The sequence below is a fragment of the Pseudopipra pipra genome, chromosome 1, assembly GCF_036250125.1.
Source record: "Pseudopipra pipra isolate bDixPip1 chromosome 1, bDixPip1.hap1, whole genome shotgun sequence".
Classification (NCBI taxonomy): domain Eukaryota; kingdom Metazoa; phylum Chordata; class Aves; order Passeriformes; family Pipridae; genus Pseudopipra; species Pseudopipra pipra.
In genome coordinates, this window is record NC_087549.1 from 118,910,633 (window position 1) to 118,933,210 (window position 22,578).

General features: G+C 38.0%; 1 long non-coding RNA gene across 1 annotated transcript in view; it reads right to left on the reverse strand.

The window, feature by feature from the left end:
• LOC135423337 (uncharacterized) overlaps window positions 1–22,578 on the reverse strand; it is a 41,067-nt gene that overhangs the window by 7,864 nt on the left and 10,625 nt on the right. The gene's annotated exons all lie outside the window — the stretch shown is intronic.

A 22,578-nucleotide genomic window follows, 5' to 3' on the forward strand; every position in this document is an offset into this window, starting at 1 on the left:
TGAATTTAAATTTGGTCTGCAGTCAGGAAGGATTTTTTTTCCCCCTATATAAGATTGTTACAGAACTGGGAGGAATTTTACTTTCCCAGTAGTAAGACTTAGCTTCTTCCAGAGGTATTTCTTTTAGGAAATGCACTCACAACTGGCTAGTGCACTGGTGGTATCCCTGTCCTCTCCTGATCTCCCCTTGTGACACATTACAATTTTGTGGATGTTGCCTTTAAATAAGTGTAGAGGATATACGGAAAGACTTAACAGATTGTGAAGCATAAAATGGATGTTCTGTGACCACTCTCCAGACAAAATGTCTCCCAGAGGTTCCTGTGACTACGGGGAAATTACGTCCAACATTCCTATGCAGCCTTTAAAAAGAAATTTTGAAATTTAAATATTACTTTGTTTTCCATAATTGCAGCAAACAGCTGTGATCAACATTCAAGTAGACCAAAGAAAAAGATCTTCCAGTCTTAACATTTTTCCTGACAAGTTAAATATCCATGACAAATTTCAGATATGTGCTACTCCAGTCCTCTGTATGAGAATTCATTTCATGCTGTAGATTTTAAACTTATGCTGTCAAATTTAGGCATATTGTATTTTACAAGAGATTTGGTGGTTGTTTGTTTTATTCTTCTATCTCAGACTCATTCATTCCTGGAGATAGACTGTTCCATCAAAACCAGAAAGGAGTGTGGACTTTTTGTAGTAGAGGTCTCCTAGGCATCACTTTGAAGACAGATGCAGCAAGCAATTTAAAATTACATAGCGGAAAAAAAGCGTCTTTAATGGTTCTTCTTAATAAATAAAAATGGCCTGATTCCTATTTTGCAAGAACTCAGATTTTGAAAGGTCTGTATTTTGAGCTTTCTGGGTTCCAATCCCTCCCACAAATATGGAGGGCAGAGTGAGGATCCAATGCAAAATACTCATTTCTGGGGACATCAAAGATAGGTGCCTCTGATGTGAGTGCTATGAAACCTTAAAACCTTTCCTGCAGTGGATAGATTGCTTAATATCCTACTAAATTATACTCCTGTCTCTGAGTACAACTATTAGAGGTGATTCTCAAAGATATTTGGAGACTAGGGTTTACGTGTAAGGCAAACAGATTGCATTTGTAACATTTAACACACAATAACGATAATAAAACACACTGACGTGGGTTTTCTCTGTAAACAGTCTCCTCTGAAGATAGAGCCAGTGAAATGTTTTGAGAACTTTGACATTTATAGCTGTATTTATAATCTCTTTTGGATCATTTCCTCATGGAATCACATGTTTGTGTATTTTAAATTCTCTGGAGAAATAAAAATGTTTAAACAAAATAATGATGTGATAGGCACTTTATGAGGGCTTGTTCAACACGCACATGTACAAGCAAGGCTGGGTTTGTTCTGAAGTCAGTGAGTGGGAGTTTTGGAAGTGGATATTAAGGAGAGAGCCTCTTCACTGGAATGATTAAATACGCAGGAAAAAAACAAGTATACCCAGGCCTGTACAGAAGATGGGACTCAGTGTCTGAGAAGTAACACGGCAGTTGTTACGCTTGCTGAAACAATATGAAAAAGAGGTAAAGAGAAAGGAAATACACTTATGTTCATATGCATACATATGCCTCGACATGTGTAAATGAATTCACACTGGCACACATCACATAGGCACTTGTATTAGTGTGTAATTCACAGTAGATAATTTATTTGCCAGTCTTTCTACTAATGGCACATACGTGAGCAGACTGCTTTTTCCTAAATGTGATTCTCATAACAGAGAATATGAGTAGGCTTTTACTGTACAGTGAGAGCACAGGTAGCTTCATGTGAATATTTGGTGCTGGCTGTCCAGATGCTGGCTGTGCCCTTTCACTGTTATGGACCACACAGATCACATGTGGTTTTTTGTGTTTCTACGTCAATGCCTTCATAGCAAAAAATAAAAATATTTGTTTCATAGAAAAAAAAAGATAGCTATTTCCAAAGGGAAAGTACAGATTAATAGGATCAGAATTGCATTAGGTGTGTATATTTTCCCTGGGCACCCTGACCTTACTTAAGACATGATTCAGCTACATGGTAAGATTGTCACCCATGTTCATCAGAAAATAAATTAGTCATTGCAGTGGTAGATAGAGAAACTGCCTACACAAATTCAGAAAGAAGAAGCCCTAGGAGGCCTGTGCCAGTATTGCCTTCAGCACAGCTATGTCTTCACAACCTAGACCCGTATCGCCTGCGAAGTCTGGTGAAGGGGGTTGAACACCACATTCCAAGAGCAATCACATATCTCAGTTCTTCCAAAGTGCTAAAAAATTGCAGAAGCACAGAGAAGCAAGTTCATTTTTAAACTCAAGCAAACGCTCACCCAGAATGTTTTACAATGCTCAGTTTAGCTTTCCCTTCTATTTTTTTCATATTCATACAGTATCACAAGAGTGTCAGGAGTGTTTCTAAAAAGAAAAGAAGATACAAAGAGCTTGTGAGCCCTGGAAATTTTATTCTATGTCAGCTTCAAAATTCTCACCAAAGCTGTGCAAGAAGCTTGCTAGAACAGCACCAGATGCTCAAGTGTCTTCACTAGTTGGAAAAGGATAGCAATTCATGAGCTACACGCGGCTCCCATTGAAGCCAGTGGAAAGATCCCCACTGATAGAAGGAGTCACTGGATGAAACCCCAGTTTTTTAAAATAGGTTTCCCTTCTACCACCTAGAGAAAAAAAGCAGATATGGTTGAAAGTAGAGGCTATTCCAGAAGGAGTAATGAGTTTTTCAAGTCTAATAGATGCTCTTGTAAATAAAGACCTTTTCTTCTGAGAATTCAATAATACTTGGAAAAACAGAACTGTTTGCAACTCTTCCCTGAAAAATAAGGAACTCAACTGTACTTTCAAATGTTTTTGATGATTTTGCTCTTGTTTCTAGTAGCAAATATATACTTTGTTTTGTGGTATATAGTGAAACCTAGGAAGACCTCATATAGTAGAGGAAAAGCACACAGGTTATGGGACAAACCCTGTCATCATTTAGCATATTATTGCCTCATATGTCTTAAAAGGCAAGAACTGCTTTAGACCAGCTCATGGATGAGGAAGAATTGTCACCGAATTGTCACTAAGAGGTAGTTCAAGGGATGGAATTGTTTAAGTAGAGATCTCTGGGGAAGAAGAGAGAAAGCAGAGGGTAGAACTCTAGCATATAAAGCTCATGTAAATAAAGCACTGACCTTTACTTCTGACACTCTGTTTCAAGTCCAGCTTTCTCTCTTAAGTGGAAGTAGATAAAGGTTAGTGGGGAGGTTTATTCCCCTGGGATCTGTGTGAGGTCCATCAGACATCCCAAGGGAAATGATTTGAAAGGTCACAACATGGCTGCTGGCTATCTTTTAGCTGTGGAAGGGCCTCCAAACTTCACTTAGAGTCCTCTGGATGATTGAAAACTATCATTTGTTGTTGTTTTGACCTCTCAACAAGTTCTCGTCTTGGTTCCAGAGCATTTAAAGACTAGGGAACTCCATACTGAGCCAAAATGAACAAGATAGCTTTTGGCAATTCCTTGTCAACTATATTATGGTAAGTACTTTTTGCAGTCTTTGAAGTGAAACCATGTTCCTCCCCTAAACTACTCTGCTGCCCCACTACATGTATTTAATTCTGAAATTCCCAGTTACTCTTTAGAAAATAGACCTAGAGTTTTCTAAGGTACTAGAAAATCCCACAGTAGTTCTCAGAAAACTGTAGGAACTGTAATTGTGTAAACAATGTCTAGGTAAGAAAAATAATTTCTGTGACTCATGGAGATAATGAGATATTTAATATTTTTAGAAGACACATCACAGAATTAAAAGAAGGCTTCATACACCACTACTATCCACTGAAAAAATATTTTCAGTAGCCTTACTCTTTCCCTTTCCTTCTCACCAAGCATCAGATTGCTTTTTTCCCTTGTGTGTTTTCTCTCTGGCTATTCTTTCTCCCATTTTGTTCATGTCCCTACATCCTTCTTTCCTTTTCCTCCTCTGTTCATCCACAACCAAGGATGTGCAACAATGAATTACGTATTTTTGGCAGAAAAAATGTTGTAGACCAAAAGAAGACGTGCCCTTTGTTTTTCTTCTGGCCAGTTCTATGTGTGCTGAGTTACATGGAGATCAAAAACCCAGAATACTTTCTATACACCACAAAACTGTATGCAGCTTTTATTAGAGATGTAAAATGTCTCAGTATTGCAAACTCAATTCTCCAACCCCATCACTGACCAGAAGAAAATATCCCAACCTTTTTTAACTAGAATATATCTACTCAAGTGTATCATAAATGACTGAACTAAGTGAATCAATAAGCGGGGGGGGTTCATTTATGGATAGAAAGAAGTAATCAGTAGTAATATGATTGTTCTCTGTAGAAAATTGGTAAGGTATAGAGTGCTGCCATTGAGACGTGGGCAGCATTAGTCACTGTCAATATTCTCAGAGAGTTCTACTCATTGTGATGAAGCTTTATAAATCTTTGTCATGTCTTCAGTGCAATAGATACAAAAATCTACTTACAGTTCAGGTAACATATTAACATAAATAGCCAAGTACCAAATAGGATATCTAACAATTTCCTTTTAAAAATGGGAGTTAGATTATTAGGTGATATTGTGCTGTATTATCTTCCTTTTTTTCCTTCTATTATCAATGTATACAAGGAAGAAAAGTATATTTAAGAGATACTCATGGATGTCATTAAAAGTAATAGTAAAAAAATATACATCTTTTAAGTATGGAGTTCATGTCTCCCATCTACTAGAGTGCTTCTCACCTGAATTCTTTCTGAATGTTATTCAATAACATGTTTTCCTCTTAAAGATATTTATTGTATACGAGCTGATCATACTCATATGAGTCTATTCTGGATCCGATCCTCTCTAGTTGTCAACTGACACAAACCTATTTGATGTTAAATAAATTCACTCTAGCTGATGTTTTGGCCCCTTCTCATCCAAGGCTCAGATGCAGTTGTCTCCTTTGCTTTCTGCACCAATCATGTCAATGTCTAAAAAGGGGTGCCCAAGAGGTACAGGAAAATAACTCCTCATATCTGGTCTAAGCTACTTTTAAGCCATGTTGCAGAATGATTAGATTTGGGTCCAATTAGTAACAGTCAAAAATGCTGTAAAAATCCACCTACAGTGTCAGTTCAGGGTTGAGACTGGCCTTTGTTGTCCATTGGCCTATTGTTTTACTAATATTATCTCCCTAACCCTCCCTTCAGCTCCTGTGTTTTCAGGCAATGCTACCCACACCTTACACATTATGAAATGTCATCAATGGAGTACTTCTCACTATGAAAGGATGATGAGCTAGTAAGTCAATATATTCTTTTCAGACCACAGTGAGTGTCTGGCCCTCTCTGTCAAGGACACACAGTGTGTATATCTGAGTCTATTTTAGCTTTAAAATTATGATTTTAGCAGATATTCCCAGAGGCCAAAGGATCTGACCCATTGTCCCAACAGGCCTAGAATAAAGGCAAATGCTGATGAAGCATCATGGTCTAAGAAAAGTAAATGTAGGTAGACATCGTGATTGCTTTCTGGGGAGAAACAACAACAACCCTCAAAACAACAAACAAAGAAAAAACCCTAAAGTATTTTCTTCATAATGATCTTTTAATATATGAGGCCAATGTAGCAGGAAGCAACTATTTGATTCAGGACTTATATAAGATGCAGTGATAAATACTCAGAGTAACTATGCAGTGAATACATCTGACTGTGTGCATGCAGAAGAGACACAGAGATAAAAGATGTGTTTGTACAATTGTACTTATGCCCAAAAGTAATTACTGAGTGGTCTGCACTCTGGGCTGGAGGACAAAAATAATAATCTATTTTTCCATAAAAGTAATAAGGTAATTACTATGTAAATACTATGTCACTACATGATAATTATTGCAGGCCAGGTTTTTCTCCCCCTATTCATACTGACTACTGCTACCAGGTGAACTGGCTCCCACCTCCTTGATAGCACAGTGACTATTTGGAAACCATGTACCGAGTATGGGTAAAGGTGACACCCTTGTGTAATTAAATGGTCAACAAGCAATTACTATGTAAGTACAGTATAATGGAACTGTGCAAAAGAACCTCTAAGCAGAGGACCAAACACATTTAAATATTGCTTTATTGGAGTCAACCTGTCCTGCTTCCATTGTCAGTAAAAAGATTTCCGTACACATTTTTTTTGTTCCCTTTCTATGTTCCTTTTAAACAATTCTTAGGTTAAAGAGCAGAATCATAACAAAACCACAGAAGCCAAAGATGCATGAGAAGGGGTACATTCACGTCTTCACAACTCCATTGAGCAGGTATGAATATGCTGGTAGAACCATCTCTGAGCAGAAGCCAGCCCTGTGCCAGGAGCAGGAAGAATGCTAGCCAACAGAGGTGGGTGGCATGCAAAATTTTGGGTTCCAGTCTGATTTCAGAAAGCTGTTCCAACTGCTATGTGTCTTGGTTACCCAGCCAGGAGATCAGAATATGTTTATTTTCTTTTTTTCAGGGATGCTATGAGAGCGAAATCCATTGCTTAAATGTCAAGCACTGAGGAGCTGCAGGGACAAGGATCTCATCCATAGAAAGGTTTTTCCTTCACCTCAGCAAGCCTCCTATGTATTCATTTGAGCTTTTGAACGTTTGTGTAAATACAGTGCCTCTCTTCTTATCTAATTGCATTTGAGGATCTCAAAGCACTCTGAGAACTTTAATGATCTCGGTGATACTGTTCCTGTTCTTGTTAAAATCTATAGCAACACACCCTTTGGTATTAGTAGCAACACAGTCATGCCACAGGTTTTATAAAATGCTGAGAAGGAAGGTATATATCTCATGCTTTTTCCAGTCAAAAAATAATATGTTTTTCCTTAGGAGCAACAGCATGGAAGAAGCTTCTTGAGAGTGATTATTTTACTACCAAAGCAAGAGGAATTGTACCTACTGGTATCAGTGTTATGCCTGAATCATCACCCTCTTCTCCCAGAGCTGAGGTATGCAACAATGGTTAGTTGTCAGAGAAGATAAAATGAAGATGAACAACCAAGAGGCCCAAAATTTCTTAGCACAGAACTGAGACATGATAGTGTCTAATTGCTAAACTGTCCTTAAAGGTGTTTGTGTTTTCTGAAGCATTCTGTCACAAGACCATCATCAGGCTCATTATAAATGGAACCCACCAGTACCTAATTGGTATTCCAACATCTTTGAGCTGTGACCTAGAAAGAAAGAGCAGAGTATAAAGAAAATAGTAAAAAAAATAAAATCTTCTTGTGGTCCTAGAATGATAGGGCAAATGCCTGTTCCTATACAGTACATGCATAAACAGCCCTTTCTCAGCTGCAATTTAGTGTTGCTATACCTTAGATTGCAATTACATTGAATCACATTGCAACAAATCTTTGTAATGCCAATCCTATCTTTCCACCTCATTGACAGCTCTGGAGATGCATCTGAAATTCATAGTAGCCTCATAGCCTATGGCAAGAGAAATCCATGCTGCTAAAATTTTATTTTAGAATTCAAGCTGGTTTCTCTCAGCCTAGGATGCTCTGGTTTTAATCTTTTGCTGCCTAGCACAGTGTATCAAAATAACCAGCCAATATTGTTAAACTGTCAGGGGTCCTCACTGCCACTGAATTTTACCAGTATAAATAAATACTGCAACTTAAGGAAAAAAAGAATCCCTCTGGACAGAATTTTTAACATTAATAGAATTAAGAGGAGAGGGAAATTGTGTATACACTTCAACTTGACACTAGCCTTCTCCTTTCCTTTTTTCTTTTTTTTTCCTCTTTTTAACAGAAAGAAAAGGCTTGAGTGTAATATTCAGACTGATTTACTGCTCAGGCTGATAGGGACTCCAGGCTGGATCCCAAAATTTGAACACCGTTCAAAGGGAGAGATATTTAAAAATCCCAGAAAAAGAGATATTTCCAAATTAATGGCATTGCCCAAATGCCTTGGCTCCTTGCACCCCACCAGGAAGGTTTATTATTTTCTGGTAAAATGTTGCTTGAATGAGGAGTGGTAGTCAGTGATGCGTCAGTGCTGCTCTTTGAAGACATTAAAAAGCTGAATGCACAACAAAGAACAGATGTTCCAGCATGCTTTATTTATGCACCCATCAGCAATCTTCCAATGACCACAAAACACAAGCTTTTTTTTTTTCTTTTTACTCCTCGCAATATTATTTTCTGATCAACTCACACTCTATTTTTCCTCCAGCTGAAGTCTTACGTGAATTGGTGTGTGTGTCCGTGCGTGCACACATTTGTGTGCGAGTGTGTGCCTGTGTGCGCACGTGTGCCTGTGTATGAGCGTGTGTGTGTGTGTGCTTGAAAGTCTGCTTCCATCAAAAGCAGGCTTCTATTGAACTGTCGAACAGGTGTGGATTCTGCAATTAGATCACATTTCAGAGAGAGAGAGACACTGAGGGTAATAATGGCGGTGAATTCTTCATAGTCAGATGCAGCACCATAGCGACCAGTAACAATGAAGAATAATAGGTATTAGTATTAGGGTGATTATTTTTAGTTTATAGAATCATTTGATTGAATACTGCCATAAGGCACTGTTAACGTGTGCACAACGCTTGCCAGCTGTAGAGCAAACTTGTTTTACTGGCACTTATCTGAAATTCTCATCTCTCCCCCACCCTCCCTGCTCACAATTGGAATGAAAGTAGCGATTAGGAAGTGAGATGTAATGCAGATTAAATGTTATGATGGACTAAGATCCTGATAGGTTATTAAAACTCACTTGCATTTGGTGTTTTAAAGGCATAGTGTTTGCATATTTTTCCACCGGTCTACATCTTTTGGAGACAAAACAAAGGGAACATTTTAAAAATCCACTCATAACCAGGAGGCTTTTTAATAGTGAGTTTCCAAATTTATGACCTTTCTGTGTGTGTTTTACACCTGTGAGTTGTAAAGTATGGAGCAACTGTGTTACCAGTAACCGTGGATAGGATTTAAACAGAGCTAAGGCCTCTGCACTGCAGTGGGCCAGATCCTCAGCTGATGTCAGCTGGCATCTCTCCATCGAATTCAGAGGTGCTACATAAAGTTGTACCAACAGAGGATCTGCAGCAAGGGGAGTATGACAGCCTTAATTTGGAATTTCCCTGCATCTGTGGGTATAAATCAGAGGCCTAACATTATTGTCACATAATATTCTGGTGTAGCAGAGGTGCTGTGAATTTTTAAACATTGAGAGAACTGTTGATGTATTGTTCCTGCCCTACCCTCCTCCCTCCCTACTTTTGGCGTTGTAAGGAAGCGAGAGTATTGCAGAATTGGACAACATGGAAAATTCTGATCTTTGTTCTTAATAGATCTTGATATAGATACTTTGTTTTCTCCTTGGCACAGAACTTGGTTCTTTAGAGACCCTCAAAAGAAAAATAATTCTTCCTTTGATGTCACCAGGTATCATAAATATACCATTATTCCTTCTGCAATAATAATCGCTATTAGCATCAGTAATAGAAGTAACAGATAGCAGCAGTATTTGATAGTATCCAAAAAACATGCTCATGACTTCATTAGAGAGGTGAATGTTATAATCTATTTCTTGTAGACTAAGTAAATAAAGACTGTCTCACTCAAAGACTTGGCATGCACTATGTTAACTGCCACATTCCAATTTCAGTTCCCTTTTGTTGTTAATTAGAATTATTTTTCAAAAACAATTAAAAATATTTTTAAAAATGCCTTCAATGTTAGATCATGGTTGTTTTATCTGTATTTGGTCCAAGGAAACAAGAAAGGCATTATTACTTTTTTCTTTGACTTTATGACAGTGCCTATGCAGATGTTACAACACCAACTTTTCCATATGATTCTGAATTGCAATCATACTGTGTATTGACATACTGTTCCATTTATTCATCTGATTGAATACTGCCACAAGGCACAGCTAACGTATGTTAACAGTGCACAGTACCCATAGCCTAGTGTTCTTCACAAAAATGCTAGCAAATACAACAGTGAGTGTAAACTAAAAATCACGTGCTGAATTTTGGCAAAGATTGGCGTAAAAACACCTCCAAAAGTTACATCCTGGGATGTAAGTCTGAGTATGCTTTATACAAGTCTCAAAAACAGCAATGGGAATCTGTAGCTTATGTATATACGCATAGTGTGCACTGACACTGTAATAAAAACACTATCAAAAATATAATTTCACATGTGTCTTAGGTTCTTTCTATATACAAACCATTCATGTTTTTTCTACTCTTATTTTCTTAGGTTTTTGTTTCAGTATTTGGGTTGATGGTTGGAAAGGCACAGTGCTAAATCCACTATATTTTTTTCTTTACGCCCCTCAAAAATATGCTATAGTAATTTAATATGCTTTAAAATTTCAATGCTGATGAGGAGTTGCATGCCATGTTTTAGCCCACTGAACAAAAGGCTTACTGAGTCACACATAGCCTATTCAAATAGGAAATGCAGATGCCTGCTAATTTATCTTCTCACATAAATTCCGTTTACCAATCCATACAAGAATTGCCCCCATGTCTTTGTAGTACTGCAACCAGAACGGATGCTGTCACTCAGGGGGGACATGTGACCATTAGTGCCACCACCTTGGGGAGCTCTTTAGCATACTGTCCTCCACTGCTGTAATTAAAACTAACAAGAGCAGTCTACAAAGGAAAATAAGAAAATGCGAAGAGAGAAACCTGCATATTACAGCTTGCAGCAAGCTGGAGAAAGGAAGTTAGGGAAACATCCCTATACGTTCCTGATACGCAGAAGAAAGCCAGATTTCTATGGAGGTTATCAGTGAGGAGAAAAATGAATATATAGACAAGACAGATGATTCACTATATGAGCAGATTATTCTCAAACCATTAGTTTAAGAACACATTGGTTAGAGAAAATACCTTTTTCTTAAAGGAAAAGGAGAGGAATGCTCTTGCATCGATGGGAATAAATAGAATCAAAATTCTAATATTTCTCCACTTCTGCCAAAGGTGATGCTAAAGAAGAAATTAGATATTGTAACTAAGGTGGAGCACTTTCCCCTGGGAACAGTTTAGCCACCAAATACACAGTTTGAGGTTGACCACAACTACCCACATATTTAATTTAAATTCAATGAATAGTTTCACTTATAGAAAGACTTAAAAAAAGATTATGAAGTTAAAGCTTTTAAGATACACTGTTTTAAAAAGGAATATTGTGCAATTCTGTCTTGGAACATTTTACTTCGAAATTTAGCAAATGAGGGTTCTAAAAGATCAAAAATACACAAAATAAAGAGAAATTAATTTTGAATTAAAATGAGGCATTTTTCATTTTCCCATTTATATCGACAAAAAGGGAGGAAATTCTGCATCTGGTCAACTGGAAATAGATTTTTACTCCTGGTTTTGCAACTCAGCCACTGAATCAAAACTTGATTATTTACTTATGATTTGACTTAAAAATACATGCTTGGTATAGCACATAGCCTTTTAGAAATGCCTTGCTCCCAGATCTCTTTGACCAAAGCGCAATGGCTTCACCTTCGAAAGCAAAGGATGGATGCAAGAATTCATGGGTATGAGAAGACAAGCGGCTGGTTGTGTTTGCTCAGCTTATGAAAACACCAATTCCACTGCCACGGTGATTAAGATCTGCAAGGTCAGAAAGCAGCAATAGAACAACAAGCTTCTGAAAGCTGCAGTTCTACTTATCTAAATTTTCCATTTCCACCTTATTCTGTCAAACTCCCCTTGAGATTTGACAGGGGCCCAGCGGTTATGTGATTAGTAGGGAGTATCTTTGAGAAATGGTGTTTTATATAGAACAGGTGATATTTCTCCTCTAATGGTAGGGCAACTAACCCACACACCTTCTTGTAGACCTAGTTCTTACAGTGGTTTTTCACCACAGTAAAAGCAGATGGATAAGTCTGTAAAGAGTTCAGATGAAGGAAATGGAACTACTTGAAGGATGAATGACTTATGACAGGCACTTAAGATCTTGTCTGATTTAAAGAAACTTGTCATAAGCCAGATCCCTGAGAACCACTGGGCTGTCATCACTGTCATCATGGTCAAGAGAGTGCTGGGCTTTCAGCACTCTTCAGATCCAACATATATATGTTTGGGCATCAACATGTATTTATATAGTGCAGGGTAAAAGGAAGGCAGCTGAACACCAACACCCCGTCAGTATCAACGCCTTGTACCAATGTCCAGAGCTCAATAACAGCATGAAAACGAAATTGGTGTTGGTGATGAAGAAGGGACAGGGGGAAGAAGAGAGGGAAGGAGGTGGCTAATGAAAGATTAGCAGATCTCATGAGATGGTGGGCTTTTGGCATTAGAGTGTCTTCAACACCAGTTTAGGGTATCTGGAAAGTAAAACGGAACCAGACCTTGCTGCAAATGGTCTCTGAGGAATATGGGGAGAAAGGAGAGGGGTAAAGTCAGGATGTCTGTGGCCACAATGGAGGTAGAGTTTCACTAGAATTTCACTTCTTTGGCTTTCTCTTGTGTATTTTAAAATAATGCCTGTAGAGAAATAAGCAGAAAGGGTCTCATAATTCCAGAAGTTAATGTATTTGTTTACTGTTTCCCTTTTTTTAAAATGGAAATGTATGAAAGTAGAAAACAGAGGGTGCCATGATGTTTTTTCTTGATGGAAAATAGCATTGTTTGATAAGCCTCATTGCTTTGCTGGTGCTTAGAACATTAATTCCTTCTAACTCACAGATGAGTTGACCTTTGGCTGAACCAGTCTGCTGTCATTTTGGAACTCCATTTTTCATTTATTTAAGGACAGATTCTACCATCTTTACTTCTGCTACGGAGTGCTTTACATCTTATGGTGTCCCATCAAAAATATACTACTTAATGCAAATAATTGGACTTCCTAGTTGTTATTTTGAGGAAGCACTTCTTCAGTTGCTAAGGAGTTACTTTCTCATCCTAAAACAGATCTGGGTACTGGTGTCTACAGACATGCTTGCACTTTATCTACTGCCTCTCAAAATAACTTGATGCCTCGAAGAACACTGCAAAAACGTGCTCTGTGCCCCAAAGGACTTGTAATTCAAATTGAATATCGAATACTAGAGGCAAATCACAAGAAACAGGCTGAGAAAGGACTGGGTCACAGTAGGGTAGCTATATATCTACTTTTTTTTGCTACATACAACAGTATTCTGCTCCTATTCAGGCAAAACATGTGTGTGCAGGAGGCACCGAAAGGAACAGAAACATGGGAGTGTAATGGAATTAAGAAAACATGGTGAAAACAATGTCAAGAGAAAATGATGATGACATCCACCACTGTGAGAAGAATATTATGTGAAGTCTGATAAAAGAGCTTGCCTGTTTGAAGTCAGAGGTGTTGAGTAAATATACTTAGGATGAGCATGAGATGGAGCAGAAGTAAAATACCTGATAGACAATAAAAGCCACCTGGCACTTTAAAATCCTGTTATAATTACATTTTTTTCACACTGATAATAAAATATGTAGAAATTATCTATATTATTTAGGCTTGTGATGTATCATTTGTAATACCCAAAAAGCTCTTTGAGAAGTAGCTTTTAACATCACCACACATTGTTTTCACAGCTCACATTATTAATGTGAACACCTTCTAACAGCTGCCTCATGAATCAACACAACCTGACACCCTGGCAACAGAAGTGGTAATCCTGACCTGTCACCATTTCACCATCACCATCACAAACTTGGATATCATATGTCTGATTGTTGTGCTGTGCAGCGCAGCCTGGCATGGTGTGCACGTACATTGTGTCTGTGATGACAGAGAAAGTTTGAATCAATAAATCCATTATGAAGAGACAACAAGGAGGGGATTGCCATGAACGTAAGTGTATTGACATTTAATGTTCCCCCAGCACACTAATTTCCTGTACATGACCACAGAAGCCAAATACCTACAGATATACTAGAAAAAGGAGGCCTGGGGGCTCTATGCAATAAATCCAGTCTGAAATAGAAGGACACACTCTTTTTACTAGAGAGAACTAAACCTAAGTCTTACCAAGGATGCAGAAATTTAGCTCTGGTTGCTATTTCCAGAAAACCAATGATGGACTACAGAAATGTGGATTTTTTTTGTAGGGAAGTGATGAGATGCTGAGATTGCAGTAGGAAGAAAAAGTGGAAATGGAGAAACACAGGAGTTTCTTAGAGTCAATGGAGAGGCCCTGAGGCAATAACACGTGGTTTTTTTTAATTTGGATGAAGAAAACACACAAAGTTTCTTCTCCCACTGAGAGACAGTATGAGTGCTGGGAAAGCCAAAAAAATCCAGTCCAAGAATACTCATAAATTCCGAATATGCTTGGGATGAAGATTTTGCTCTCTATCCTTAGGATGGAGCATCCTTTATGTCAACTGATGTTGGTTTATTCCATCCCCAGGCTCAGTCCTCTATCACTTACAGGATGAAATAGTAGGTCATCCATATCAAGTTCCAAATTTTATTTATTCAGGAGCAGTTAGGTTTTATGATTTAAGGCTCTTAATGGGAGCTGGAAATTTTTGCAGAAGAAAAATGATTGATGAGCAGTAAGGAAATGTATTGCTTTATAGGCAATTTGTATTTTTTGTGGAAAAGGTTCCAAATTATTAATATAATCCCCCATGTGTAAAAATGGGGTTCAAAGTCAAGATATATGATACCCAGAGATGTACATACCTGCATACACTGACAGCTTTGTTCATGAAAAAAAAACCAAACCAAGTTGTTTATACTGCAGCAGTAGCCCAAAAGTACCCAGTCCCAAGAAAACCCAATTCTGGGACAAAAAAACTTGGTATTTGTTTAATTAGGTTGTAAAAAGAATGGAAACTAGAGCAGAGCAACAAAAGAAAAATGAGAATACAGTGGGCTTTCCCTGTCTGATATTACATATTCTCTCTTCCTTTCCTCCTCCCTGCAGCCAGCTAAAGCAACTGGCAGGTGCAGTATTACTCTGCAGATGGACCAGGAGTGACACACATACAGTTATATATGCCTGGCACACTCATATTTCCTGCTTTGTATCACATGTCAGCTAGCCAGGCAGTAGCCAGATTTGAGAGGACATCCCCAACAGTTGTTGTGCATGGAGAGGAACCAATCCACTGGCAGTACACTATTAACCCTTCTCCAAAAATAGACTGTCCACTTAAGCCAGGGCAATAATTCTTATTTCCTCCCATTCTTTCACCATAATTCTTTGTTTCTCTTTCCTTCCTTAGAATAACTAAAGTGGATATTGTTTTGGATAGGACAAATGGGCACAGGTGATTCTGCAGCACTGAATTGCCCCAAAGTTTTCACAGATTTTCTGCTGTTCTTGCAGGTCTCCCAGTCCTAAACCAGGTCCTTTTATGTTGGGAGTGAGTAAAAATAAAAGAGGTGTAAGGGGAGGAGAGGTGAGCAAGAGTCCTGCTACTGTTCAAAATTATCGCTGTATTTTATACGAATGCTACTTAGCCACAAAAATTAATCCATGCTTCCATAGGAAAGGCCTAAATTTGCTCATAAACTAACTCACAGATCACTTTTATAGAAGATCTTTTGGCATCTAAAGATGCAACTAATTATTTGGTAGGAATTACAAAACCATCTAAATGTATATTGAGACTGAAGGGTCAAAGTTTGTTTGAATCAGACAGATTTACAAAATCATCTGTCTCTAAGAACCTAAGTAGTTTGTTAAATCTGGTCTGATATCATTACAGAAGTGCATATTTTGCTTAAAATCTCATCCAACACTCTTCTTAATTTCTGTCATTTCGAGGGAGGGAAAATTGCTGCTGTGTTCATCTGTGAAAATACTGTGGACTAGGTTCTGCTAACAAAGGCACTGGAAAGCCAATGTCACCATCTCCCTGCTACATTCTCCACCTGTGGGAAGCCCTGAGAGATGGAGAATCAGTGGATCAACTCTCATAGCCCCTCCACGCCCCATGGAAGGGTGTAACCAAGAAGAAAGTAGGTGGATCAAGCAGGGATGCTCACAGGCATCTTAAAGCAAGCTCAAGTTCCCTTTATGTGACATGCACTCTGGAAAAAAGAGGTCTCTAGACAAAGAATATTTTAAGGAAATATCCTACCAATGCAGGTTTCAGCCAGTCTCAGATCAGGAGAGATTCTGCACAAAATAATTACCACTACAATTAAAAAAAAAAAATAAATTGAACATAGTGATAAAAAAAGAAGAAAACAACTACAAAATTGTGTTCCTTTAAATCCTGACATTTATCACACCATGGGATTCACTTTTACTGCAGTATTTAAAGGATTTCCTACTCTTAGACTTGGGAATACTGCAAATAGCACAGTAAATTTAACTACTATGTGCAGTAAATGTCAAGATTTTAATGGTACCTACTGTATGCCAGTTGGTTAGAGAGTCACCTATATGGGTTAACATGTAAGATCTGATTCTGCCCTCAGTTATGTCTGTGTAAACCAGGAGTAAGGGCACTTAATTCAAGAGAGTTACCATCACATGAAGTCTATGTGAAATCAGAACCTAGATCTGTATCCAAAATCTACTTTGCAAGGAAAGCATTGGTTTAAATCGGTTCTTTCCAGAAAAAAAGTCCTCATCGAAATCAAACAACAGGGATAGAACATCAGGATCCAACACACAGTTCCCACTGCAGGTGTGCCAGTCGTATGGGCCGAGATTGGCCACCACTTGTTTTGCATTTATGAGTCTTGCAGATAAGAAATATACGAGGGCAGAGCTGATACTCCTTCTGTCAGAATAAGACTCTGCCTCTATACATCATCAATTAAGGTATTAAACAAAAATATATTAACTTCTACTGTACCCAGAGGACTTTCATTTTTTCTTCAAGCTTGAGCCAAATAATACCTCAAACAGTATTCTTGTACTTTAGAGAAGCTGCTTTAATGCACCCTATTGTTTCTTTCCATAAAGCACCATCAAGCCATGGAGGATACTGCAATCATGTGTACTCAGTTGCCACAGGCTGAGGCTCCAGTTTTGAAGAAAAGTGTGCTTAAATCTGCTTAACAGAACAAAACCATATTGAATGACAGCTCTGTGAAGGCAAAGAATCTTCCTTTATATCAAAAGGGCTTTTATCAAAAACATTCTCTGAGGCCAACACGAAAGACAAGGCCCTTGAAGTTGACCCTTGCAGAGATGCCATGAAAAGCCACCAGCTCCTTACTGCAGCCCTCCTAGGATATCCCATGAAGTCTTGTACACTGCTGCCTCTCAAGCCAGCAGGCAGCAGCACATACACCTATGAGTTTTCCTTGAGACGATTCCCTACAGCAAATATGCAGCCACACTGTAGGTAACAGAATGGAAAGTCATTTTGAAGTATCTTAAACTCTTAAAACATGCTGTGGCTTTTGCAGAAATATATTTCTTTCCAACATTAAAAAATAGATCTTAAATGCAATCTTGAGATTCGATTCTGAGTAAAGGATTCCAAGGTTTTGGTATGGCTAACCACATTTTCTTAGACATACTCGTTTTATTACCCAACAGAGGTTATTTCAGATCCTTCTATTTTCAGTCTGCCACACACTAAGTACTCATCATTTTATGACACATAGTTACATGGACTAAGATAATGGTAATTATATCTCATACTTCAAAGCAATTACCCAGTGAGGTGAGGAAGGGCTCCTTCTTCCACCTTCCACAATAGAGTATTTGCAGCATGGAGTTATTCACCTTTCTGAGATGCATTAGCTATTGGTCAGAGTCAGAAGCAAGATACCAGATTTAATGGATTAAAGGTCTGATCCATTATCACACATCTTATAATTATCCAGAAGCATAAGTCTTTACAGTAATTAATCAGTGAGAGATTAGTGAATATTCCCAGTGGGAAGATACTAAGTCTGAGAAATAAGTGTAGTTTGGTGATGTCCTTAATTAGATATTGACTCATTATCCAGAACGCTTGTGTTTTTAGACATGATGGTCACATGCAAAAAAAAAAAATCCTTTTGGTTGTAGTCCTTAAAGAAAATAGGGTAATTATTCCAGACATTTACATATGAACTCTATATACTTTGTGCTAGTGGATTCTGTTTTCAGCTTCTCTATAGGTATGGATGTACACTTGTAGCTGTTCTGGATGCAGCCAGAAAATGGAGGGGGTAGTTGTGAGCAAGGCAGCTGTTCTGCCACTCTTACCCCCAGAGGAACTCCTAACCAGAGAAAAGGGGGTTGCCAACTCTGTCACATGGCCTAGACCAATCTGCTAATGCATAGATGGCTGACGAGCCTCAGTGCCCACTGAAGAAAACCTGAAGGACCAGGGAAGAGATGATAAACAACTGCTGGCTGTTAAAATCTTGCAACACCACATGAAGATTCTGTGGGTTTTGTGCTCCTAATTGCCTAATATCCAGCAGTTGAACTTGTTAAACAACCTGGTCCTCACGTTTTGAGCACAACAGTCCTGCAAACAGCAGAAATGGGAACCCAGTGAGACCTCACTTGTCACTGAGTGAAGGTGGGATTTCTTCCTTATTAGTTTCCTGGATCCTAACCCTATGCAAGGACTATGGCACTGGGTTAACTTAACTTTGGCTTTGCAACTCTCATGGGCTAAGCAGAGAATCATTTCTGTCTGTGCACAAATTTACAAAATCCTGTTTTTTACCCCAACAGGTAGTGCCTATGAGATATCATTAGTATTAAGTCTAGCCGTGGAGTACATGTCCTTTTCATAAAAATAGAGGTGTTCAATCTTTTCTACCAATATCCCATTTCATATTAATTTTATTTGGGATTTTTACACAAGGCAACTACAAAGGAAACAGGTTTTCATAAGACTTCACAGCTCCTAAGGAAACAGAGAGCTAGAAGCGCGTCTCGAGCCTCCTCCACGCCTTGTCTCACTTGCAAAGAAACGGGCCAACACTGTGATGAGGTCTGTTAAAGGCTCCCTCAGCTCTTTAGTCGCCTCCTCTCATTCCTGACATCGTGTCCCCTTCTGTGTGCAGCACCATCGCACATTTCTTATACTCCAAATAACTTCTCACTCCTCCCTCAACTCCTTCCTTTGAGGAATCTTCTTCCTTTTTCTCCTCAACACCCAGTGCATCTCTCTTCCCCCCACCCCCCACCCCGAACTGTGAGCTTACTGGAACAGGGAATATGCTGTATTCTTAAAGTACTCTATAAACATGTTTAATAACAATCTTTTTCAACCCTTGATCTTTCCTGGATGAATCCCACTTAATCCTCATTGAGATTTTTATGAATGGATTTTCTGTACCCTCCGAAGCAACATCTTTCTGCTAATATTTTTATGTCAGCAACTAAGTGGGAGATAGACTGTGGCTGCTAAAAATAAAGAATAAAAGACAAAAAAACGCTAATTACTCAGATCAAAACAAAATCTGGAGAAGTGAGTCATAACTGAAAAGAAAGGGAAGAATGTCTTGCTTTTCACTGGGAAAGAAAAAAAAACTACAGAAAATTAAATTCTGCTCCTTTTACTCTTAGGAGATTATTGTCATCTTTAAGTTAACCAAACTAGATCTTAATGCAGCTCTCGCTTCTAGGCTGGAAGTAAGAAATGAAAGATGTCACTAAAACACATATGAGTTGCAAGGCAAGAAAGCCAAACAGCTTGAGCTTTACAAATGAAAGAGATGAAATTGCACAGTACTAAATAAAAGGATTAATTCAAAGCAAAGAACACAAACTACTTCTGACTATGCAAAGCCAGAAAGATAGTACAACTGGTAAAGGCTGTCTGCTTGTACACTGTGCCAGTTACTGAACTAGCATGCATGAAAATAATTTGTAAATAGGTATTTCTTACTTTGAGTTCTCATTTTAAGAAAAAATTCAGTAGTATGGAAACTATAAATACTTCTGAATCCATCCTTGATGCAGCTACACTGCAGTATTTGAAAATAAGCCTTTTGTGCATTATTTAGTGTTTCAACTGTGGAAAAATACTTTCGTAATACAGTAACTTAGATGTCTGAGATAATGCTCATGGGTCAAGTTCACAGATGATGTGAAGAATGATGTAAGATATATATGAGACTTGCCATATCTTACTCCTTCTGTAGTTTTTCTTAGAACAAAACAACTCTTTCTAAATTACTGATTGTTGATTTAATACCCTTATATATATATCTGCATGCATTTTTTGCTACTATCAAGGGTATCATCACATAGGTCTTGTCCAAAACTGGTGAAAGATAGTATTGGATGACTTAAAAGTTGAAAAATTAAAATGTCATTTAAAGCAATATATAATAAAAAAGTTCACTTCTATTTATTATTTATTTAAAGGTTTATGGAATGTGACAGTTTCAGAGAGGTGAGTCGTTCCCTGAGATTAGCCCCTCAAGAAAAATAGTCCACAGCTCACAGATTGACGGAGAGGAGTATGACCACAGACTAAATAAACTCACTTAGCACACAACAGCTATACACATTGGACAATAACACATCATAACAGACCAAAACTACATGCTGTTTGTGGGCTATTTATACATGCCATTACTAGAGAGATATGCCTTTCACTTTCTGGATCTTAGTCTGCTATGCACTCAGTGCTTTAACTGCTATAATTACAAATGTTTCCTCCTTCTCTAATGTGTTATCAAATTGCATCAATTTTCATAATAAAACCTTTGCCCCAATATAAATAGTTTATTTTTGAAAATAACAAAAAATAGGAAGAATTAAATTTTTTTAAGAAATCCCATGCACTGGGGGAGATCAAGGGCATAATCAATTTTTTAAAAAAACATGCTTCTGCAACCCAGCTTACACCTGTTGAAACCAGAGTTTCTTGATTTCATTCTGCAAGGATAAAATCTGTCTTTAAAACTAACCTGGGGAGTGGTTCCATAATGGCAGCTTAAATATCAGCTTTAGAGATTGCCCCATCATTGAAAAATACATCAGTCCTTATGCTCTGTCCCTTAAGCCCTGTTAAGGGTGACAGTTCTGTAGTGAAGAACCTCTAATGCTGCTCAAAGGCACAGGGTTCTTTCGTGGTAAAGGAATGGTCAAAGCCAAAGTCTGAAACTGATAGAGCTGCTCCAAAACGAAGACATAGTTTTCAGGTAAAAGGCCCAGCCTCAGAGGAAAGTACTATTAATGATGTTTTGAATGAGCAGAAAGGTTGAGAGTGAATGCTGACTGGTCAGCTATATGGAAAGTAGCTGTATAGGATATTCTCTCCTACTCATTAGTGGAACATCTGAACAGTTGTTTTATTAAATGATATTATGAACTCTCTGATCATAACAGCAGCTGCTATTCGTCTCTCAGTAGACTAATATGCTGTTTTCCCTACTAAGGCACATTTGGGACAATTGTGGGGGGACACACATGGGTGGAGATGAGTAGCAGTAAGAAGATGGTTAGGATTCCACATTTCACATACAATGTTACCAAATACTTTAAAATGAAAATTCTTTATTATTTGTTAAGTATGTTCCCTGTTACAAGTAACATATACAAGATGGAGTAGCTTCTTGTCTATATTATGCAATAGATTTTCTCACCAAAGGTTTGCCTTTAAAAAAAAGTGGGTGGGATACATACCCATAAGTAAGTGTCCACGGCTGGATGCCTAGATTGCTTATTTATAGACTCACATACACACCAGATACTACAGGTACTTCCAAGAAAGTACAGATTTTGGAGAAAGAAAGATCTATTCTGCTGAAAAAAAAGGGGGCCACATCTGCCATTTGCACCTGCCAAGTGATGTTCACATCTCATCATCTGGTAAAGAAACAGGCACATCACAAAACAGTTCTCCCACACAAATCTCATTGTATTAGGTCCCTTATGTTTCACTAGCCATTCTTGTATGCCCATATTTGTACATTTATGTGTCTAGCTGCAGTAGACATGGATTCTGGATCATTATTAGTTTTGAAAGGGTTTTTAATTTTAGAAAATGCAGTAGCAAAAATATTGTCAGACTCATATTCCAATTTAAATATTAGAATGATGTCTCATTGTCTTTCAATATAAAAAAATTAGAAGAGATTATGATTTCTGTTAAAATGATGCTACTTTGATATGATATTGCAAAGACAATAAGGCACTTTCCTTTAAACTGATTTCCAAAGCTATATCTGAGATCTATATCTGCTGTTTATGGATCACAACTAACTTTATAGTCATGTATAAACTGTACTTCTGAGTGCTGTAAGAGGTATCCCCTGTCTCACAATAAAAATATTATGGAACATTATATTTCCATATAGTAATGGCACTCTTATTTTACTAGTAGGAAAGGTATTGTACTAATTTAATTGACTAACATAAAAGTCTCACAAGCAAGATCAATATTTTATTTTCTCAACAGTTTTTGTCAATGAAGATTTAATTTCCCGTGTAGAGAAGGTGCTTGTATAGCTCACGGATATAAGTGGGGTGTGGCCCTTTCTGCGAAGCCCAGAGGCTTTGACTTCCCTCCCTATCCCAGTCCCATGAGAGCCTCAACACCAAAACACTAGTCTAGATGTCAGTGAATAGGGGATTTATTTGCAACTCTATAATAAAATTATCCCTTGACCCAAAATCATATAAA